Genomic DNA, 7,637 nt, shown 5'->3' on the forward strand with positions numbered 1-7,637 from the left:
TTTAGTATTTAAATATATATATAATAAATTATTATAATAAGATTGTATACTTAACAAGATACAATAGGATTCTAAATTTTAACTTAATTACTAAATTATATATATAATTTTAAATACATACAAATATAAAATAATTTCACGGTTACCTAACTTCTACATCTCCGATTAAGCTAAATTTTTGCAGGGATGATCTTTGAGTAGGGAAATAAAAAATGAACGGTTCGGATCGTTGGAAACACAATCAATATATGCCCATCTACATATAAATGAACGGTTTCAACACTCGAAGAACATAATTCTATTAATTCTTTCGTTGAAACCTTATTGTTTCAATAATTGTAAAGACCATAACGTGATTTCAACAATCGGAGCCATTCATTTTCTATGTTCATACTCAAAGATCATCTCTGCAAAAAATCAGCTAAATCGGAATTCAGCTAGCCATTGAATTATCATTAGAAAACTCACGATCGTTCATCAATTCGACCACCGTTACCTAACTTCTACATCTTCAATTGAGTTAAATTTTTGCAGGGATGATCTTTGAGTATGGAAGTAAAAAATGAACGGTTCAGATCGTTGAAAACACGATCGCATCGTATTCTTATACCTAAATATAAATGCACATAAAAAATGAACTGGACTTTGGGCAAGGAATAATTTCGTCGCTCAAAGCTACTTTGAGCGACGAATATATAGATCGTCGCGTAAACTAGCTTTGGGCGAGGAATCTATGGATTCCTCGCCCAAAATTGCTTTGGGCGACGCATCTATAGATTCCTCGCCCAAAGTACAGTTTAGGCGAGGAATAATTTCGTCGCTCAAAGCTACTTTGGGCGACGAATATATAGATCGTCGCCTAAACAAGCTTTGGGCGAGGAATATATGGATTCCTCACCCAAAGTATGGTCCAAGATCATTTTGGTGCGTACCTTTAGGCGACGAATACCATATTCGTCTCCCAAAGCTTGTTTAAGCGACGATCTATATATTCGTCGCCCAAAGTCACTTTGGGCGATGAAAATATTCGTCGCCCAAACCTTTATTAGTTTAGGCGACTAATTTTATGATTCGTCGCTCAAAACATCTTTGGGCGACAAATTTGAGTTCGTCTCCCAAAGTTTCGTCGCCCAAATATCTTTTTCTTGTAGTGTATATTTGAATCTATCATTCCTCAAATTTTTGTATTTTTTAAGTAAATAATTGATTAGTCCACTTTAACGGTTGTCATGATAAAATAATTCACTTAAGGTATTCGATATAATTAATAAGGTTCGATCACCTATTTTTTTTTTGGCGTATTCCTTATTTTGTCAAAGAGAGCATATATATTTACCTCTGTTTTGTGGTAATAAAGGTGTTTCCTTGAACTTGTTTTCCAAAGTATCCCAGGCCATTTTGGCCGTGCTAATGGTAGCGATAAAAGAAAACACCTCAGTCCCGCAAGAGATCTGGATTGCATGCAGAGCCTTTGCATTTTTCTTCTTCCATAGCTTAAATTCAGCTTCCTCATCTTTGGCTTTAGGAGGTTCAGTGGTGGCTTCGACAACGTCCCAGAGATCTTCCGCCATCAAGTAGGTTTTAACCCGAACACTCCATTGATCATAGTTATTTTCGTTAAGAACTTCAAGAACAATTGCACTAGGGACGACTACAGCAGCTGCCATCCCAGCTTGATCTGTCAATTTTTACAAACTCATTTTATATCGAGCACATCATGTGAAAACAAGAAATAGTAATAACTATGAAACCAAGCTTGTATATAACAACAACTCACAGATCAACTGAATTGGGGAAATCTTCAAAAAGCTGCAGATCGAGCTTGTAAAGTCCACTATGTGCAGGCAGTCAGGCAGAGTAGCCAAACTTCTGATTTATAGATATATTTAATTTCTGTTTGTTTGTTTTAACTAGCAATTAAAATGTGAACGTTACTAAAATTAAAGAAAAGAAAAGAGGGGAGCAGTCCCAAACAGCTTTCACTTTTTTCTCTTTTGGTCTGAAAAAAAAAATATTCCAAACTCGATCATTCTCACTCCATACCCAAAGAGTATGCCCAACACGCGTGATGGTTATGGAGAGATAGATTTAGGGAGTAGACAAAAGCAAGAAGGCATCATCGACTAAACGTGGGCATAAAGAAAAGGACATTTTCAACCGCAGCAGTTTATAAAAACTAATACTTAGAAATATCAGTAGGAAAATTATGTCTATATTATGGTGAGTTTGGATAAAGAAAAAAAATTTGAAATTTAGAAAAAACTCAGTATTTAATAAATTACATATTCTAATTCCTTGTTTGGGTCCATAAACATAGAATTTTGTAAATTCCATACGGAAAAAAAACTTGGGATTTGAGCGTTATAAATTCCAACTTTAAATTCCACTTAAATTGATGTTATTTACAAATTTCAAATTTTATCAAAGAAGAATAATTCATGTCCACCCATCACCTTACCAATTAATCACAATACCACTACTACACCGACACCGCCACCACCACCACTGTCAGCACCACCACCACCGCCACCATCACCGCAGCCACCACCACTGCCACTGCCACCGCCACCGCCACCACCATTTCTCTCACCGCCCGTAGGTACCAATATCATCAACTCACCATAAGCATCATCCTTATTGTTGCCATCATCATATATCATCACTCATTTATAATTGATGACAAAAAAAAAAAAAAAGGCCTTACTTACTATTTCACTCCCTGAAATAGTAATTTTTAATCTAACTTCACCCTCTAAGGTTTATTTTATATCACATTACCCCCTGAAACTAATTTATGTGTTCCACTTTGCCCACTTCTAACTGTTGATATTGACGGACTTGACGGAATTGGGTTAAGTAAGACATCTGATATAACATCATGGGGTAACGTGAGACCAAACATACATCAGGGGATGATGTGAGAATTCGAAATACTTTCAGAGGGCAAACCAAATAATAAGCCTTAAAACTTTGATATTTTTAAAAATTAAAATAAAATTACCAAAAAAAAAAATAAAAGAAAAAAATACTCACACCCAACCACTCTCCACCATCAACAAAATTGCAAAAAATAAAATTAAAATTCACAATTCAATAAAAAATTACAAAAATAAGCAGTCAAACCCAACCCACCCCCCTAAAAGTATTTCGAATTCTCACATCACCTCCTAATGTTTGTTTTGTCTCACATTAACCAATGATGTTATATCATCTGTCTCACTTAACCTAGTTTCGTCAAGTCCATCAATATCAATAGTTAGAAGTGGGCAAAGTGGAACACATGAATTAGTTTCAAGGGGTAATGTGATACAAAATAAATCTTAGGGGGGGAAGTTAGACTAAAAGTTACTTTTAGGGAGTGAAATAGTAAATAAGCCAAAACAAAAACTACTATAAATTCTGTATTTGAATTTCATTATGTTATATGTTTGCCAAATAAGAGAATTTACATATTCTAGATTAAATCACATCATTTTAAATTTCATCATATGTGAATTCCTTAGTAAATTCAAATTACTTCATCCAAATGCACCATAATGAAATCGCGTATACGAGTATAAACGATTGTTTGTGTTTTATGCACCATAATCGGAATCGTTCATGTTTTATTTCCCTCCTCAAGGGTCATCCCGGTAAAAAGTCAGCCAAATCGGTAATTGTTCGGTCATCTATACTGTGTAAACAAATACAGTGTCGGATAAAATTAAAATGATGTTAGTTGTAATAAATTAACTAAATAGTTTCTGATTTGGCTGATTTTTTGCAAAGTTGATCTTTGAATGATGGTTCTAAAATATGAACAGTTCTAATCATTGAATTGTAGGTCTGAAAATGATGTTTATACTTTTTTAAAGTAAGGACATACTTACTTGAAAATTTTCCGCCATGCACGTACGTACATGTATTTACAAAGAAAGCTAAAAGCATAAATGGCCATGGCCTTAGACATTAGGCTTTTTTATACTAATACCACCCATACGTACTATAAGGGGTGTGCTCAAATACCACCCATACTTAGTCCCGCAAGGAAATATGGATTGCATGCAAAGCCTTGGCATTTTTCTTCAACTCAGAAACACCCCCACAATCCAGAGAAACTCTTATTCAATTCCTGTTCAAAATCTCCTTCGTTTGAACCCAAGCAGTCACCAAAAGAATACCAATTCTGGGGCTTTGAAGAGATTAATGATGATGACTGTGCTGAAAATGTAAGCATGTTCAAGCCTGCAGACAGAAATGAGCCTAAACCAGACCTTTTATCGAATCCCAACTCCAGTCCTAATTCGGCTTCTTCAAGCGAGGTGATGGAAGACAGACGATGGCGCCTTCAAAGACTTCAACGCCGAAAACTTCAAACTTCTATGTGAAGAAATGGAAAAGAAGGTTCCATGGCAGAAAGAGATCATTCCCGAAATCGCCACAGCCATCCTTCAGTGCCGGTCTGGAACGAGCAAGAGAAAAGGAAACTTGAAATTGCATGATCATGAGAAGGACAAAGAAGAACGTTGGCTCTTCTTTCTAGGATCTGATTCCGAAGCCAAAGAGAAGATTGCAAGGGTGGTAGCTAAACTTGTTTTTGGCTCTCAGATTAGCAACTTTGTCTCGATTGGTCTGAGCAGCTTTAATAATAATTCTTCTTCAACTGAAGAATGTTCCAGAAACAAAAGGGCGAGAAACGAGTTGGGTTGCAGCTATGTCCACCGTTTTGGCGAAGCAGTGAACGAAAATCCTCACCGAGTGTTCTTCATGGAAGATCTGGAACAAGTTGATAACTGTTCCCAAAAGGGTATCAAGCAAGCAATTGAAAGCGGAAGAGTAACGCTTGCAGATGGTGAAACTAGTGCTCCTCTTAAGGATGCCATTGTCATTTTCAGTTGTGAAAGCTTCAGTGCTTCTCCTACAAGAAGCCAAAGATCTGATGAAGTAGTGATCAATAAAGAGAAAGATGCTGTTCATGACTTGGAGGAGAGAGGCCCATGTGGGTCACTGGATTTGAATATTGCCATGGAAGGTGATAATGGAGATGATGATCATTCAGACAATATTGGTATATTGGAATCTGTGGATAGGCAGATTATCTTCAAAATATAAGAATTTTAACGGGGAATCAATTGAACAGATCATTCACTAATGAATTTTCTGATATTGATTTCTCTCTCACTTTTTTTTTTTTTTTTTTTTTTTTTTTCAAATTAAGGATTTGTGGGGAGGTAAAGAAAATGATAATTAACTTAATAGGGGAAATAAGTAGCTAGGTTAATTTCTATAAGCAATTTTCAAGATTGGAAGCTAGCTAGGATTTTGTTTTGTAGACAAAGATGTGTACGTATACTAATATTGTTTTTTCTTTTCCTTCATCTTGTTATGTGTAACACGTGCGCCGTACTTCAATCAATGGAACAATGGTTAATGTTAAGAACCATTTGGCCTGTATAATCTTAAGAACAATGGTTAATTGGCTCCATCCCGAGATGGAGAGTCCATTTCATATCACAAAATTATGTTCTTTTATGTCTTTTTATTCCAAATTAATTTAAAATTAATTTATACATTGAATAAAAAGATAAAAAATGACATAGTTAATAATCTTAGTTTCTTCAACACATTGTTGAAGTGAAGTTGGCCCATGTTGTGAATCTTGATAACTGATATACAATAGTAAAAATGCTCTAAAGCTATATGGTTAACAAATTAATACAAAACTTGTCACCCTTTTTGAACCCACCATTCGATATAATCTTATTTGATTATAATAACAACTATTTCTATGTTTTTATCGTCTATTTATTTGATAATAGTTAGATAACTAAATACTTTATGATTTGGTTGATTTTTTACAATGATAATATTTGAAGAGTGGTAGGTCCAAAAAAGTAGTTAATTTCGTATTAACTTGCTAACCAGTTAACTTTAGAGCACTCCTATACAATAACAACTTTTTTTCTTTCTCACAACATTTGTAGTAATAATTTGCTCCATGCACGTTGTGTGGTCTTCAGTCAAACATTATTATTACTTTGGGTGAATTATACTTTGCACCCCTCAAGTATAGGTCGTTTTTCACTTTGGTACTCGATGTTCAAAACGTTTCAATCTGAAACTTAAAGTTTATGAAAATTGCAATGTGCCAATTCCGTTAACTTTTCTATTAATTTTGACTGCATATAGCATGTGTGAGATTCATTTACACTAATGTGTACAATAAATTTAGGCCACGTGGACAAATAAAATAAACCAAATAAATAAATAAAAAATTAGAAAAAGGCACGTGGCGTAAATTTATTGTACACATCAATGTAAATGAATCTCACACATGCTATATGCAATCAAAATTAACAAAAAAATTAACAGAAGAGGCACATAGCAATTTTCATAAACTTTATGTTACACATTGAAACGTTTTAAACATCAAGTACCAAAGTAAAAAATGACCATTACTTAATTAGGGGTGCAAATTAAGTGTAATTCACCCTATTACTTTATTAGTAATTACCAATTCGATCCTATCATTGAAGTTCTCTTTTATTGCTCTCATCCCAATAGCTTAAAGGTTCTTTAATTACAAAGAACATATTTCAACATATGATCTTAGAAGTACATCATCGATCTAGAGATCATTACAATCGGAAAAAAAAAAGAAAATAGAAAAGCGAATAAGGGAAGAAAAAGCATGAAGCCACTAATTGTGTATTCTTTCTAGGCGTCACTTGTGGTCTAAAATATTCAAATAAACATACTTTTTAAAGCTTTCGCAACTTTTCTATTTAATTGCAACTCTCTGTCTCACCAAAGACCATCTTCTACCAATAGTACTTTTTTTGTTTTTCTGAAAAAGAAAAAGACAATCTTCTGCCCATCAAAGTGACGTGGATTAATTTTGAGAGAGAGAGAGAGAGAGAGAGAGAGAGAGAGAGATTTGCAAAAAGATTGGCATGGAGACAAAGTTTCCACAGCTTGAGCTTTTGTAGTCTCTTGAGGGAAAGAAAAGCAAGCAACGGCTGTTTTCCTTAGGCCACAGCCTTTATTAGACACTTCTTTCTATTTATATTTGTAAGTTTTGGATTTTGCATGAAAGTATGAGAATTGAGAATTCTCGGATCTCAAACTTCCAATAATCAGTATATAATTGAACCATCTCTCCTCTCTCTCTCTCTCTCTCTCTCTAATTGATAATTTTCGTACGAATCGTATGATTCCTTCTCAAACTATGAGCTGCTGAGTTCACAAAATTATTGGAGAGATATATAGAAGATGGCTTTGGTGGGTTGTTTTTAAAGAAAAGATGTAGAGTTGACCGGTCAAAAGTGGAATGGGGTGGCATGAAAGTATATATAGGAGAATGTATGAAAGAGATTTTTAATTAATTTACAAAATAATTGATATAATGTTAATTGCTTCCAATGATTGACTAGTCGTTATCTTCTAAAGAATGTTGAGCATTTTGTTCTTACTTTTTCTCTTCTTCTTTTTAACTTTTTGGATAATTTGGTATAGTTATTTTTTTTTTAAAATGAAGATAATTTGGTATAGGTTCAAAAATTATAGCCAATTTTATAAAAATCATTCAAACATTTTTGTATTATATAATAATTCTCCTGGGTTTTTTTTGTTTTTTCATAATGGTCACTGTGTTTTAC

Source organism: Dryas octopetala, chromosome 3 (assembly GCF_963921425.1).
Source record: "Dryas octopetala chromosome 3, drDryOcto1.1, whole genome shotgun sequence".
NCBI lineage: Eukaryota > Viridiplantae > Streptophyta > Magnoliopsida > Rosales > Rosaceae > Dryas > Dryas octopetala.